This window comes from Mastigoproctus giganteus, chromosome 3 (genome assembly GCF_048544385.1).
Source record: "Mastigoproctus giganteus isolate SK-2022 chromosome 3, ASM4854438v1, whole genome shotgun sequence".
Taxonomy (NCBI): domain Eukaryota; kingdom Metazoa; phylum Arthropoda; class Arachnida; order Uropygi; family Thelyphonidae; genus Mastigoproctus; species Mastigoproctus giganteus.
In genome coordinates this window covers 215,962,853-215,979,065 of record NC_143577.1, presented here as the reverse complement: position 1 = coordinate 215,979,065, position 16,213 = coordinate 215,962,853, and positions in this window count along the sequence as shown.

Genomic DNA, 16,213 nt, shown 5'->3' with positions numbered 1-16,213 from the left:
ATTTAGCAGAGTTCATGCGGGATGGTAACAGGTATGGGCCGACTAAGCAGTCACCGACCATACCTGCCCACACATTTATTGCGAAGCGATGTTGTGCCGCATTGGGGGCGCACACCGTGTGGGTTGTCGTGAGCCCACACATGAGCATTGTGCTGATTGAATAAGCCTTCCCAAGTGAAATAAGCCTCATCTGTGACCAAAACATAGGCTGGAAAATTCAAGTCTTGAACACTTTCTTGGAGAAACCACTAAGCAGTCACCGACCATACCTGCCCACGCATTTATTGTGAAGCAATGTTGTGCCGCATACTGTGTGGGTTGTCGTGAGCCCACACATGAGCATTGTGCTGATTGAATAAGCCTTCCCAAGTGAAATAAGCCTCATCTGTGACCAAAACATAGGCTGGAAAATTCAAGTCTTGAACACTTTCTTGGAGAAACCACTGCGCAAAAGCCACATGTGCAGGATGATCTTGGGGGAGTAGTAACTGAACCCTATGGAAATAAAAGGGGTGTAAGGAATCGTGCTAGACACGCTGTACACTGCAACGAGACTCCTAAGGCAAAAACAAGGGCACGTGTGCTGGTAGTAGGATTATTCTGGATGGCATTCAACACACTTTCTTCCATGGTGGGAGTTTGCATCGAACGTGGTCTGCCCGCACTACTCCTGTTACCTGACCCATAATTGCATAAATTTTGATGCAAACAAACTGTGGTCCGGTACATGTCTGTCTGGGAAGCGTTCTCCATAAATTCATCGAGCAACTCGTCTATTGACCTCTGCTAATCCATACACTAGGTGCATGTCTGCCAGCTCACAGTTCGTATATCGATGCATGCTCTTTGTGCAGCGACTACTGCTTGAATGAGTAAACCAGAAATTTTCCCTCTCGCAAACTGATGAACAGCACTGTGTACCGACTTACGGTGACATTTCCAGTTATGGGTTCCTATACGATTCACATTCCTTTAGATCAGGCCAGGGCAAACTACGGCCCGCCGCACGTTTTTGTGCAGCCCGCGAGCTTTAATTGTATTTTCGAAAAGTTCTTATTTTATGCCTTTTGCGACGCCTTTTTGAAAAATAAATTTGTATATTATTACAGAATTTCTCGACTTGTAAATTGTTTTATCTTCTCTGTATTGTTCAAATTGAGATAGAATTTGAAATTGTGCGCGAACCGGAGCTTTTATAACGATATAATTTGCGATTATAAACTAACCGCGTGAAACTACGGTAACAGACAACCAGTGATGACGACAACGGCTTTGCTGCGGTGGCGGAGTAATAGGATAGGACTGTTGACTGGCTGCAGTTCCAATCTCTTTTCTCTGACGGTCATCCCGCAGTTAGTTTTTTTGCATTATCTTCGGTTATTATCTTGGTACCAGTAGCGATAAAAATAATATTTATGCCCTTTTAAAAATGAATAAAAAACGAAAAATTCAACAAGAGCGTCGTGTCTTCAATGAAGAGTGGAACACAAAATATTTTTTTGCTAACATAAATAACGAGACTATTTGTCTCATCTGCCAGGAGGGTGTCTCAGTGTTGAAAGAGCACAATATTAAAAGACATTTCACTACTAAATATTCTGAATATGGTGCCAATTTAACTCCGGAAGCGAGAAAGAAAACTGCTGATGGATTGATTCAAAATTTATCTAGACAACAAAATGTGTTTACGCAGCTAACTAAGGAACAAGAAGCTACTGTAAAGGCAAGTTTTGTTATTTCTCATATAATTGCAAAAAGCAACGAGCCGTTTTCTGATGGAGACTATATTAAAGAATGTATGACTGAAGCTTGTGGAATTATATGTCCTGACAAACACAAATTTGAGAATATAAGTTTATCTCGGTGAACCGTAGTAAGAAGAATTGAATGCATTGATACAAATTTGAATGAGCAATTATTATCAGTATTAGAATCCATAACATGGTACTCGATAGCTCTCGACGAAAATAACGACCAAAAGAATACTCCGCAGTTATTAATTTTCACACGTGGATGTACTTCTAATTTTGAAATTATTGAAGAGCTTCTTTCAATGGAATCTCTTAAAGGCCAAACAACGGGAGCTGGGAGCTGATATATTCGAAAAAGTTGAAAAATGCTTAACAAGATATAATTTACAATGGAACAAAATGGTAAGCATAACAACTGACGGAGCACCGAGTTTGACAGGTAAAAATGTTTGAGTGTTAAAGAAAATTCAGGATAAAATTTGTGAAAATTATCCCGATTATAATTTAATTACAATTCATTGTATTATACATCAAGTATTATGTAAAAATGTGTTAAAATTTGAACATGTCACATCTTGTATTATTAAACTAGTAAATTTAATATGATCGAGGGGCCTGAAACACAGACAATTCGTTAATTTTCTTCAAGATATTGAATCTGAGTACACAGATATTCCTTATCACAGCAAAATTCGATGACTTAGCTTAGGAAAAGTCCTTCGATGAGTATGGGATCTTAAAGATGACATCATTCTATTTTTAAAACTGAAAAATATTATGGACTTTCCCGAATTAACTGATGATAACTGGATTTGTGATTTTGCATTTACCCTGGACTTCGTAACACACTTAAATACTTTCAACACCGTGTTAGAAGGGGAAAATTTATACGCCCGTGATATGGTAAAAAGTTTGAATGAATTTCAATTAAAACTTCAGTTGTTCCTTCGAAATTTATTGATTAACAAGGTAGACCACTTTCCAACCATGAAGTTATTGAAGATTCTAGAAAATAAATTTGAAAAATATTGTGAAATTATCAACGCGCCTAATGACAACTTTTCACGAAGATTTGGCGGCTTCCGAAAAATTGAGACAAGTTTGGCAATAGTGCGTGACCCATTTTCAATAGAAATTGATAGTGCACCGAGTGAACTACAACTTCAGATTATAAATCTGCAGTGTGATACCAATTTAAGGGAATTGCACCGTCGTGAGGAAATCTGTAAATTTTACAATACACTTAATTCGGACAAATTCGACGAACTTAAAGATTTTGCCCGAAAAATGTTGGTTATTTTTGGATCAACCTACATCTGTGAACAAACATTTTCCATCATGAATCTAAATAAAAATTCTTTACGACATCGCCGATAAACATTTACAAGCAGTTTTAAGAATCTCAATTACAAAATTAACACCCGAAATTAAAAAATTTTAAAAGATGTAAAACAGTTCCATTCATCTCATTAAATTCTTGGTTGTTAGAGAATAATTAATTTTTTTAATGTTATATTAATTTTTTTAATGTTATATTTCTTCATGATAACAAATAATACATATATCTAAAAAATAGTATTTTACGTGCGGCCCGCCTTCATTTTGAATTCCTAATGTGGCCCTTCAGCCAAAAGGTTTGCCCACGCCTGGTTTAGATGTTACCTACCTCCCCTAAACGTTTGTACCAATATTTTTGAGACCCCCTTTATTGAACACTGTGACTGACTAATTCAAACTAGACAACTCGCTCAGGAGAGAGAGTTGTCTATTTTGTCCTGCAATGCTGTTTTTTTTTTTTTTTTTGTCCAGAAAACTGATCGAGGAATGCACAGTATATCGATTTACCTCATAGCCTTAGTTGCTTTAGCAATTAATACATAACCTAATCAGCTGTTAACTGTTGGTTAATCAACAGTTCAGGCAGTTTGCTGTCAATGCAAGCCATCTATACATTTTCCAAAAAAATTCTCTTTCCCATGTTCTAATTTTGTTTTTCCACAGTCAAAAAAGGCAATGCTTACATGCTTGCCAACCAACTTTATAGACTATTGCCTTCTTTGAAGGTGGAAATGTGCCATGCTCTCACTGTGAAATTTGTTTTTATTCAGAATCATATTGGTGAATCCAGGACATATCTCCAGTGATGTTTGTAGGTGTTTTTGAGGTAAATACATGGTGATATTAGATGTCACCTTTAACTTGTCTTTATTCAAGAGTAAGGAGCTAGAGACCTAACGTGAACAAATACGTCATTCTTAAATGTTTAGTGCACTCCCCTAACTAATTCCCTAGGCACCTACAATTTATATTACTGCTGATAGTAACATTAGTTATTGATTTTGGTGGATGTGCTGAGATCACGTCATATTCTATGCTGATTCTGCCATCTTTATAATCATTGATGTCATCTAAATACACTGTCTGTTTTTGGATGTAGCAGATTTCCCATAGACTTTTTGCAGAAGTTCTGTTTCTGTTGGTACTTTGTTGAATAAGACATTTCACACTAGCTTGCTATTCATTATTTTCCTTGTTTGAGTGAGATGTTGGTTTTCAGAAATTTGTTTGTGGGGCAGGAGAGTGATTCTTTGATAATTCACAGTAGAGAACCTAAGAGTTCTTCCTGTGACCAGACAAAGTCTGGTAAAACGTTCTTCCTTAGTAATGTAAACATTAGTCAAAAAGATGTTCTTTTACATTTTTGTTTCCAGTATTAGTACATCACCTGTCAGCTTTTGTTCATCTATGTTCAACTAGAAACAAAATTTCAAGGAGAAATATGCATTCACAATCACATTATTACCACTTTGGTTATGAAGTTGAAAGGACAAGCCTATTTTTATTAGTTTCTGTTAAAAAAAAACACGAGATGAATATCTGATAGATTTAAGTGTATATAGATTTTATTAGTAATCATTCTACATTTTGTATAGTAAAACTAGTCTCAATGATCACTCCACTTGTATTTGAATAGAGCCAATATGTGACTGCTGTTTTATTGTTCACATCCTTGGCTTCGTCATTATCTTTCCCAATACAAATTTTATGGTACAGTTTAAATCTATCAGTTCAGTCATTAGTGCACACTAGTCTTGTTACCTTAACGACCTAATAAGAAAGCCTGTGTTGTACAAGAAGGCTTTCTTCTTAACAATTTCTTCTTAGAATTCCTGGTTGCATCTTTACAGGATGGAGTTTGATGTATTTCCCTATCCACAGTATTTTTGTACTGCGTACATTAAGTCAGTGGTCTCAAACTCAAATTGCATGCGGGCCGAATGCACGATCTGAAAGCAGCTGACGGGCTGGAATTTTTTTTAACAAAATGAGAGTGATATATACAAAGGGTACTAGGAAAATTTTGCAATACAGCTTTGTTTATTTAATTTTTTCAAAGTAATTTCCTCTACATTCAATACACCTCTCCATCCTCCGAAACCAATCTTTAAACCAGTTCTGCCAAGTTTCACTAGGGAGTAAAGCACACTCGTTGTCCCAAGCCCGTAGAAGGTCCTCATCACTGGAAAACCGCCTCCCTTTTAGCTTCATTTTCACATGCGGGAACAGTGCAAAGTCGCAGGGAGCAAGGTCTGGGCTGTAGGGAGGGTGCTCGAGACGTTTCAGTCCTGTCGTGGTCAAATATTCGGTGTAGGCTTTGGCGCGGTGAGCTCTAGCATCATGATGGAGGTACCAAGTGTCCATTCTTGACTTTGGCTGCAGGTTCTTCATAGATCCAATGACTTTAGGCAGGCATTGTTCAGTATACCACTTAGCTGTGACTGTCTTCTGTGTGTCCAAAACGACACGTTCCACAATTCCACTCGATTTGAAAAATACGGCTATCATTTTCTTCTTTACAGATCGGGATTTTCTGACAATTACGGGTGTGTCGTCATCATCAAAGACCCAAACTTTGTTTTGAGCCTTGGTCGGCAGATCGTAATAGTACAGCCAAGTCTCGTCACCTGTCACGATGTTGTTCACATACCGAGATTGTCCCTTATCAAACTTTTTTAACATCTCCCGGCACCAAGTCACACGTCGTGTCATCTGCTCTTCAGTCAGTTGATGCGGCACCCAGAGAGAACAAAGTTTCTTCACGTGCAAATGATCTTGCAGAATCGAACGAATTGCTGGTGCATTTAGGCCCAAAGTATCCTCTATCTGTTGGTAGGTCACTCGCCTGTTTTCGTCAAGCATTTTCCTCACAGCAGTAACGTTTTCCTCCGTAACTGACGTTCGTGGCCTTCCCGGCCTCTCAGAATCCTCCAGAGTGAAATTTCCCCTTTGGAATTCTCTATACCACCTGAATATCGTTGTACGATGTAGACAATCATCATCTAGTGCGAGAGTCATTTCTTCTAAGCACTGGTCTATGGTTAAACAACGCACGAAATTATACCGCAAAACTGTCCTTATCTCATTTCGTGACGATGCCATCGCAAGCACTTTACACTCTCACTACTAATGAATAACTGAGCCCATCGACTTGGCGCGGCGGCTACTATGCACGTATGAACATGTCTCAACATGCAGCAACAAGCAGCTTCCTGTGATTCATTGTTGCGTCATATTGCAAAACTTTCCTAGTACCCTTTGTATATTGCACCATATTTACCCGTGTGGATACCATCCATTTATAACCTGGTGTTATTCGCAAGTTTATAATAAGTTTGGAAATTCTCTTTCTCAACCTATTCTCTTTCTTTTATTTATTAAATTTTTCTTCGACACATACAGAAAAAATACACATTTGTATGTAAATAATTATAAACTTCTTTATTTCTCACAACTTGACATTTGATGGCGTTTCAATTCTGATAAAGTTTGTAGCCTTGGAGAAAAATTACTAGAAACTATGTTCATCACGGATTGTAGATGCTCATCAGTCAATCGGGTTCTTTTCTTAGACTTATTAATTTTCAACTGCGAAAAAAAACTGTTTACATATAAATGTATTCCCAAACAAAGCGATTATTCTTATTGCAAAAATTCGTAACTGAGGGTATTTATCTTTTGACAAGTACGAATAAAAGTTAATCAAATCTGTATCTTTAAATAAGATTTATATCACACTGTAAATTAATTAGCTCCATTTATAGATTTTCTGGTGCATTATTCACGTTCGTTTTTAATGGTAATGAAAATAATGTAAAATCGGACTCCAAATCATTAAAATCTTCAAATTCTTGTTGTAATAATGCTAATTTTCTTGCATATTCTTGAGATTTTTCATTTGAAATAATAGGGCAGGATTTAAGATGTAGGAAATGTACGAAATTTTTTTATTCCAGTTGTGTTTCCCATAATTGCAATTTAACTTTAAAAGTTTTAATACAAGCATACATGTCAGTGATAAGTTTATTCTTTCCTTGCTGCTCTTTATTGAGAATATTTAAATGGCCAGTTAAGTCAACAAGAAATGCTAAATCTGTTATCCATGTATCATTATGTAGCTCGTCGGTTTTATTTTTTTGTCATGAAAATTTTGATTTCATTTATTAAATCAAAAAATCGTTTTAATACAGCTCGTCGACTTAACCACTTCACCTCGTTATAATAAATCATTTCTCCGTACTCACTTTCAATTTCTTCAAGCACTGCAACAAATTCTCGATAATTCAGAGCTCATCCATGGATAAAGTTTACTGTTTTAGTTACTGTTTCCATAACATTATCCATCTGCAAACTTTTGGCACAAAGTGCTTCTTGATGTATAGTGCAAAAATTATTCTGAAATTTTTTTCCTTTCACTATATTTCTTAATTTTACCGCTACTCCATTTTTTTTTACCAACCATAGCAGCTGCACTATCACTTGCAAATCCAACCATTTTATCCCAACTTAATTTATATTCATCTATTACAGTTTTTATTTCAGAAAAAATATCCTGTGCACCAGTTTTTTCTTTCATGGGAATTATTTCCAATAATTCCTCAATTACTTCAAATTCATCAGTAAGACCTCGTACGAAAACGGCAAGTTGTGCTATATCTGTGATGTCAGTACTCTCATCAACTGCTATTGAGAATGCTGCAAAATCTATACTTTTTTCTTTTAACTGACATTGTAAATCACTAGCGATTTCGTTAATACGTTCCGCTACCGTGTTGGCTGACAAACTAATATTTTTAAATAACTGTTGTTTGTTAGGACAAGAGTTCAGCAGACTTAATCAATCAACCTCCATCAGAAATTCACCATCAGTGAATGGTTTTGATCGTTTTGCAATGATGTGCACGAGAGCAAAACTTGCGTGAACTGCTGCTTCACTGGATTTATTTGCTTCAGTAAAAAAATTTTGTTGTCGTTGTATGCCAGATTTCAGAAACTAACTTTTCTTCCCTCAATTTGCCTTCCAACATTTCAAATTTTTCCTTATGATTCGTTTCGTAATGGTGATGTAAATTGAATTCTTTTGGAACTGATATTCCCTTATTACAAATAAAACATACAATTTTATTGTGCACAACACCACAAAAGTACATAATTTCCCATTTATTTTGAAAAACATGTCCTTCTTCGTCCACTTTTCTTTTACCCTTTGTTAAAGACATGGCTTGCAGTTTAATCTCTTAATTAAAATCACTATTATAATTTTATTTACAACTTTAATTTAACAAGATGAATTTTTGTGTGAAAGCAACACTTAAAAGTTATGCACAATTCTAAACGATAGGTATTGATATAATGTAGAATCTACATTATATCAATACCTATCATTTATCGTTAGATCTAACAACAAGCACAAATAAACAGGTTTTATAAGACATACATTAGTTTGTCTCCATTTATATAGCAATATGAACTGCGCAGCTGTGCATCCAGCTAACCAACTAGTGACTGACTCAAGGAAAATATATATCAGAAGTACCAACTCAATAGAAAAAAAATCGGAAACGCCACAATACTGAAGTGCCACCAACTGTAGGCTGGCGAACTAAATTTACTGATTGTACCGACGTGGGAAATTCTCCCACCTTACCCCAGTCACATGGCCTGGCATACAAGCATACAAAGACAAAGCCCCAACCTATTCTTTTCTATCTCTTTTTCCTTCAATAGCAGTCGTGCACATAAGCTCAGTTCATATCTATATGTCTCTAAAACTATAAGCACCGTATTTACAACAAATATACATAACTGAAATGTATTCGTGGGCCGTGTTAAATTGCTTCGGGGGCCAGATATGGGCCGCCAGTTTGAGACCAATGCATTAAGTAATAACTAGTAAACTTCACTATAGGATCTGTAATATCTCTCTCTCTCTCTCATACATGGTTACTTCGTGGGTTGAAGCAATCACACAGTATGTAAATCTTGCATACTATCTTTGGTGGAATGTTATTTGCTAGTTTTTCGATGACATAATAGGAATCTTACAGAATTAAGTTTAAGATGATGCTTTATGTTCGTTTATTTTTTTTAATACATGGTGATTCAAAACTAAGTGCAAAGAATTCATTGTATTCAATGGTCCAAAATAAAAAAAAAATGGCTGTGGAGTTCTGAATGATAAAAAATAAAATAAATTAAAAAAATAAATAAAGATAAGCAGACACATACCTAGTAAAATGTTTCATCTTACTAGCCACTCTTCAGCCATTTTTTAAGATTCAAACACCAATAAGCAAATATTTTTTTTTTAAATTCAAACATCCATAGTTTTGTCAGCTTTTCACAATTACATGCATATTTCTATTTATTTATTTTATTTTTATATTTTGGACCCTAGAATATGTCCCTAGTTATTAATCATTAAATAATTAATTTAAAAGTACAATTAGACTTTCACTAAATCCAAAATGTATAGAAAAAGATATGCAAAATAATTTCCATATCACTTTTCAAGGATTGTGAGTTGTAGATCTGGGGAGTATATATTTTATCATTACTTACTATTTTAGGATTTGCCATGAATGTCATACTTAAAAAGAAATTATTAGGTTTCTTTTAAAGAATAACCTCTTTTTAAAGTATAACATCTATGGCAAATCCTAAAATGGTAAGTAATCATAAAATATATGATTTTTATATTGTAATTAGTTAGTCCATTATGGAATATGCTTGTCACCAATAAAAACATATTGGGAAGCCCAACCTAATACACAGGTAAGATATTCCCAAGCAGTCTTGGGAGTAATTTCAATGAATAAAATCACACATGTGAGTAGCAAATCATGTAAAAGTGGCCAATAAAGCCACCACCAGGAAAGCAGTTTACTAATAGTTGGTAAACAATTAAGTTACATCATAAGTAATTTTCTTAACTTATATATAAGCAAATTGCCTGCATAACAGGCTGATTTTTTTCTAGAAATAATAAAAAAATTACCGTTTTTTTATTATTTCTAGAAAATATTCACAATTTACATTTTACCAATATAAATTGTATATTGTGAATGATTTCATCATATATGATGCAAGAAAGCAAGCTTACACAATACCAGATTAAAAAAAAAAAAATTCCATTTCACCTATCCATTCCCCCCCACAATAGTTTTGTCTAGTTCTTGAATTTATTTAAGTTATCAACCTCCCCAACAACAGATGGAAGTTTGTTCCAGCAATCAATCAACTGCTGGCTAAAGACAGACTTCCACATAGTCTGAGCAAGAAGAAAATCTCATCAGTATTGAGTTTGCTCAAGCCACCCCAAAGCCTTAAACACCTCAATCGGATCACCTCGCAGGTGCCTAGTCTCCAGATGCTGCAATTTGCACAACTTTCTTGGTAATAGCACCAATTTTTCCTCCTCGCCATTCTGATTGCTTTTCTGTGTACCCATTCTAGCAATGTACATCTTTCCTAAAACGAGGCCTCCAGACCTGTTGCAGTACTCGATATGTGGCCTGACCATTGCCTTATACAATGGGATAAATACCTCCTTATCCCTACTATCAAAATTCCTGTATATCATTAACAAAACTCCATAGCTGTCCTGGCAGCATGTCTGACTGCACAATTGTCCCAAGTCTTTTTCATTCTCCACTACCCTGAGTATAGTACAGTGGAATCTCGTTAATACAAGTTCAAGGAACCTAAATTTTCATGTTTTGTAATAACAATGTTTGTAGTAATGAGGTCCCCCAAAGGTGTCAAATTTTTACCCTTTTTTTTTTTTTTTTTTGGTACATACTGTATATCTAAGAATAATAATAATATCAAAAATAAATTAATAAAATAAAAATAAAAGCCTTGTTTAACAATATAGTAATAGGAACAATATATTTTTTAAAGATTTTATTTTATTTTTAAGATAAACTAAGAGAAAAGCAATATTAACGGAAATGAAAATATAGTACAGTATATATTTTGATATATACAATATTTTAGTATCACAGTAAAAAGAATTACAATCTTAATATAAAAGGAGACATACAAACCATTAACTTTTTAATAAATTAATCTAATTTAAAGAAAGAATCCAATGTTGTTTGTGCAGTTTTTGTCCTATATGTATTTTTAACTACAGCACAGACATTATCAAATGCAATAGTTGTTTCTTTATCAACATTACTGTAGGCCAACACATTCTCTATTATGTTCAATGCATTTTGAGCATCTTTTTTAGATGGCAGCGTGTGTGTTGTGCGCTTCACGCTTTTGCTGGTAACAAAAACATTGTTTTGTTTGGTACCCAGTAGCTCTTCCTCTGTTGACGTTGCAGTGGTAGCAACTTCATCATCCACCTTCACAAATCCTTCAACTTCGCCAACAAAATCCATATGCTTTTTCACATTCCTCCATTCCTCACTGTTGCTATCACATTTGTCTGCTGGACCATGTTTTTCGATGATGTTCTCTCCAAAGTTACTCTTTCTGAAGCAGTTGATTTTTACACTTGATGTAAAAAGTTACTGTTCTAGTAGCAAACATATCTGGCACAGAGAAGCTTCCTCTTTTAATCATTGGGAAATCCCAGAAGCCTCGATGCTTTAAAGGTTTGAAGACATTACCGACTATGTATCAAATCTACAAAGAATGGATCAGACTTAAATCGCAGAATGAGTGAGAATCCTTCATGAGTTGCCCTAATATTGCACTACCTCGAATATATCCTTGAAGCGGTGCTATCTGGATGGTGGTATCCACCATGAATAGGTAACATTAGTCTTTTTCACTGGTGAAGCATTGCTTATTCAAGGTAGTGCAACTCATTGTGAAGCCTTTCACAATATGAGATACAACAAAAATGATGCTATGCACTACTTGTTCGATTAGAGAATCATTTAGCTCCCTGTAAGGGCTATACTGGCGAATGCTTGACATGCGGCATCGATAATGCCTTCCAATGCCCAGTTTTAGAGTAAGCAGAGGGTAAAGGCATGCAAACTAGATGGGCTCTTCAAACGCTGCATTAGATGATGTTAGCTGGCGTTGAACCCTGCCTAGTGACGGTCGTGTTCCAAGCCGCTAAGTGGATTTTTCTTATTTATTGATTTGAAATTATTATTTTTCTAAAACTTTTGATTTAAATTTAGTAGTATAACATTATTTTGTGATTTTTTGATTAATTTGGTGTATTTATTCTTTACTCGGCCTTGTAAAAGTATCGGTAAGGGTTTCCACGTGTTCGTAACTACCGCTACCGTTATTAACTTTCCCGCCATTGTGATACCGTACTAGATATACCGTAGGTTATATACCGTACTAGATAGCGTTAGTTGAACTTCGTTAGCAGTTAAATTGTACGTTTAAATAAATACATATAACGACTTAGATTACAAACGTAATATAATTAATAACATAACATAATTAATTAATAAATTAATAGAATCATGACTCAGACCAGAGCAGCAAAGCAAAAGGCTCAAGCTAATGGAAGTGCTGTGGCTCAGAGCAGAACTGAGGGGGGCAGTTGTCCTCTGACTCACAGCCTTATAAAATGCACTGTTTGCTTGATGTTTGCAGAGCAATCGGGTACGGGACATGATACTGCCAAGGGGGATGTCTTTGTGTGTGCGCGATGCAAGGAGTGTATCGATATCAGGCAACAACTCGGCGTTCTTTTGGGCCTATATGAGAGCTTGAAGGACAGGGTGGATGCCCTCGAAGAAACTAAATTGAGGGGCCCATCAAGCTCTCAGCTGCCCACATCAACGCCAGACTTGCACTTGGGCATCGCGTGACACAGAGACAACCCCCAAGGCAGAATGCGCTGGTCCCGAAGGAACTAGTAGTTGTTGGTGACTCTATTGTCAGGGAAACGGGGAACATGCTTTGTAAAAAAGATAGGTGGAACAGGACCAGGGTATGTCTGCCAGGGGCAAAGGTTGATGACGTTGTAGAGCGAATATCATCTTTTAAGGGCACAAAAGGTGATATAGTTGTACACGTTGGCACTAATAATATTAAGAGTAGGAGACCGGCAGAATTACTTAACAAGTACAGGTCACTGTTGAACAAAAGCCGAGAATTAGGGTTGAATTTGAAAGTGTCTGCAATTCTGCCCAGACACGATAGGAGGGAGTATATGATGAGAGCCTTGTCGATCAATTCGGCCCTGGAAAGATTGTGCAAGGCTCAAGGGGTAGAATTTTTTTCAGCCTGGACTGTACTTGTTAACAGGAGAGATTGCTTCTACAGGGATGGGATACACTTAAATAGAAAGGGTGCAAGAATATTTGCTGATGCTATCGAGGCAGTGTTAGGTGGGTCGGAAAACTGCTAGCTTGGGGGGAGACAAAGACCAATAGATTGACAGTAGCCACTGGCAGAGGTGAAAGATATTCTTGCACTGCTTCTATTAGAATGAGCAGAAGCCTGAAAAACAAGATGCATGGTATTTCAGAGACTGCTGGGAGCCATTGTGGTACAAGTAAACACATGGGTTGTGTTAGGGTAGCTAAGAATAGAAACAGGTGCAGGTATACTTGCGTGTACACCAATGCTAGGAGTTTAGTAAATAAATTTGATGAATTTGAGGTATTGCTCAAAACATCGAAGGCAGATATTGTTGGGATATCAGAGACGTGGTGTCACACAGATATAAGGGATGCGGAACTGCAATTTGGGGAGTATAACGTCTACAGAAAGGATAGACAGGATAGGAAGGGGGGAGGTGTTATGCTATTAGTTAAGAAACACATAAAAACCAAGGAAGTGAAGCCAGTCGACATCGCTGGACAGTGCAGTGTGGAGTCAGTTTGGTGTGACATAAACATTGGGAGATCAAAATTGAGAGTAGGAGTGTGCTATAGGCCTAATGACTCTGATGAGTATAATAAGGAACTGTACAGGGAAATAGAATGGGCCAGTAAATCAGAGTGTCTTATAATGGGAGATTTTAATTTCCCAGATATTGACTGGAATTTGGGGGCTGGATACTCACACACTAGCAGGGCTTTTGTGGATTTATTGGATGATTGTTTTCTACATCAGCATGTTCGGGAGGCAACTAGAGGGAGCAATACTCTTGATTTGATTATCAGCAGTGATTCTTCATGCATTAAGAATCTGCAGATAAACGAACCACTAGGTGGCAGTGATCACAGTGTGCTGAAGTGGGATTTACTCAAAGAGGTAACTACCATTAGGGGTAAAGGGAAGGGTTATTGCTTCCGTAAAGGCGACTACGATGGACTGAGACAGTATTTAAATTCTATACAGTGGGACCAACTGATGATGTTACCAACAGCAAATTCAAAATGGGAAGCATTCAAAGAACTTATCTTGGAAGCTACTAGGCTTTACATACCAACTAAGAAATATTGTTCAAGGTTTAGGCCAAAATGGATGTCAGATGAAGTAATGAGGCATATGGCAGAGAAGAAAAATGCATGGGATACTTACAAATTAACACATGACACAGAAGCCTATGATAGATACAAGTTGATATGCAACCAAGTTACAAAGGAGGTTAGGCAGGCGAAGGCAGATTACGAGAAATCCTTGGCAAGGGATGCAAAGAAAAACAGCAAAGAGTTCTTTACTTATGTAAACTCTAGAAGGAGAGGGATGAATCAGATTGGTCCACTTGATATTGATGGGTCAAGTGTTGATGATCCTGCTCAGGTAGCTAACAAACTAAATGAATATTTTGCATCGACATTCACACATGAGGAGTTATTCAGCGAGGGGAATGCCAGAGGTGTATTCAACTCTAGCAGTAAGTTACAGAATCTTGAAATAACTGGGAGTAAAGTGGAGGAGAAACTGTTGAAGATAAACACAAGAAAGGCACCCGGGGTGGATGGGATCTATCCAGTTATATTAAAGGAGGCAGCAAAGGAAGTAAGCAAACCCTTAGCCATAATTATGAGAGCTTCCTTGGACTCAGGGGAGGTACCCATAGACTAGAAATGTGCAAATGTGACTCCAATTCACAAAGGAGGATCAAAGGCTGACACAAGTAATTATAGACCTGTGAGCTTAACTTCTGTTCCAGGAAAATTAATGGAGGCACTGGTTAAAGAAGCACTGCAGGATCATTTAGACAAGACTTCAGTTATAGCTCAGACACAGCATGGTTTTGTTAAGGGGAAGTCTTGCCTGACCAACTTGATTGGATACTATGATGCAGTCACAAAAGAACTGGATGCAGGGAATAACTTTGATATTATATACTTGGATCTTAGAAAGGCTTTTGATACTGTTGCACATGGAAGACTGCTACACAAATTGGAGCAGTGTGACATTGGAGGCAAATTACTGCTATGGATAAAGGGGTGGTTGAGGGGGAGAAGACAGAGAGTGGTAATCAATGGACACTGCTCATCGTGGACTAATGTTATTAGTGGAGTCCCTCAGGGCTCAGTGTTGGGTCCATTATTGTTTTCTGTATTTATAAATGATATTGATGATGGTATATCGGGATTAATGTCCAAGTTTGCAGACAATACAAAGGTTGGCAGGGTTGTCAAGGACACTACTGACACTATGCTGCTGCAACAGGATCTGGAAAGGTTGAGCAGATGGGCTGAGAGGTGGCAAATGAAGTTTAACATTAACAAATGTAAAGTACTACACATGGGAAACAGCAACCCCAGAGCAACGTATCAACTCTGTGGTACAACACTGACAGTGGTAGAGAATGAAAGGGACTTGGGGGTGGTTGTGCAGGCAGATATGAAGTTCTCTGAGCAGTGCAGACGGGCTGCAAGAGTAGCTCATGGAGTATTGTCAATGATATACAGGAATTTTTCCAGCAGGGATAAGGAGGTGATTATTCCATTGTATAAGGCGATGGTCAGGCCACAATTAGAGTACTGTATACAGGTCTGGAGGCCTCATTTCAAGAAGGATGTAGAGCTGCTGGAACGAGTACAGAGAAGGGCAACAAGATTAGTGAATGGAACAAAGGGGTGCTCTTACGAAGAACGGCTTAAGTTTTGCAAATTACAGTGTCTGGAGACTAGGCACCAGCAAGGTGATCTGATAGAGGTGTATAAAGCCTTGAATGGTTTAAGCATGCTCAATGCTGATGGGATTCTTCCTCTAGCTCAGAATAATCACCTGAG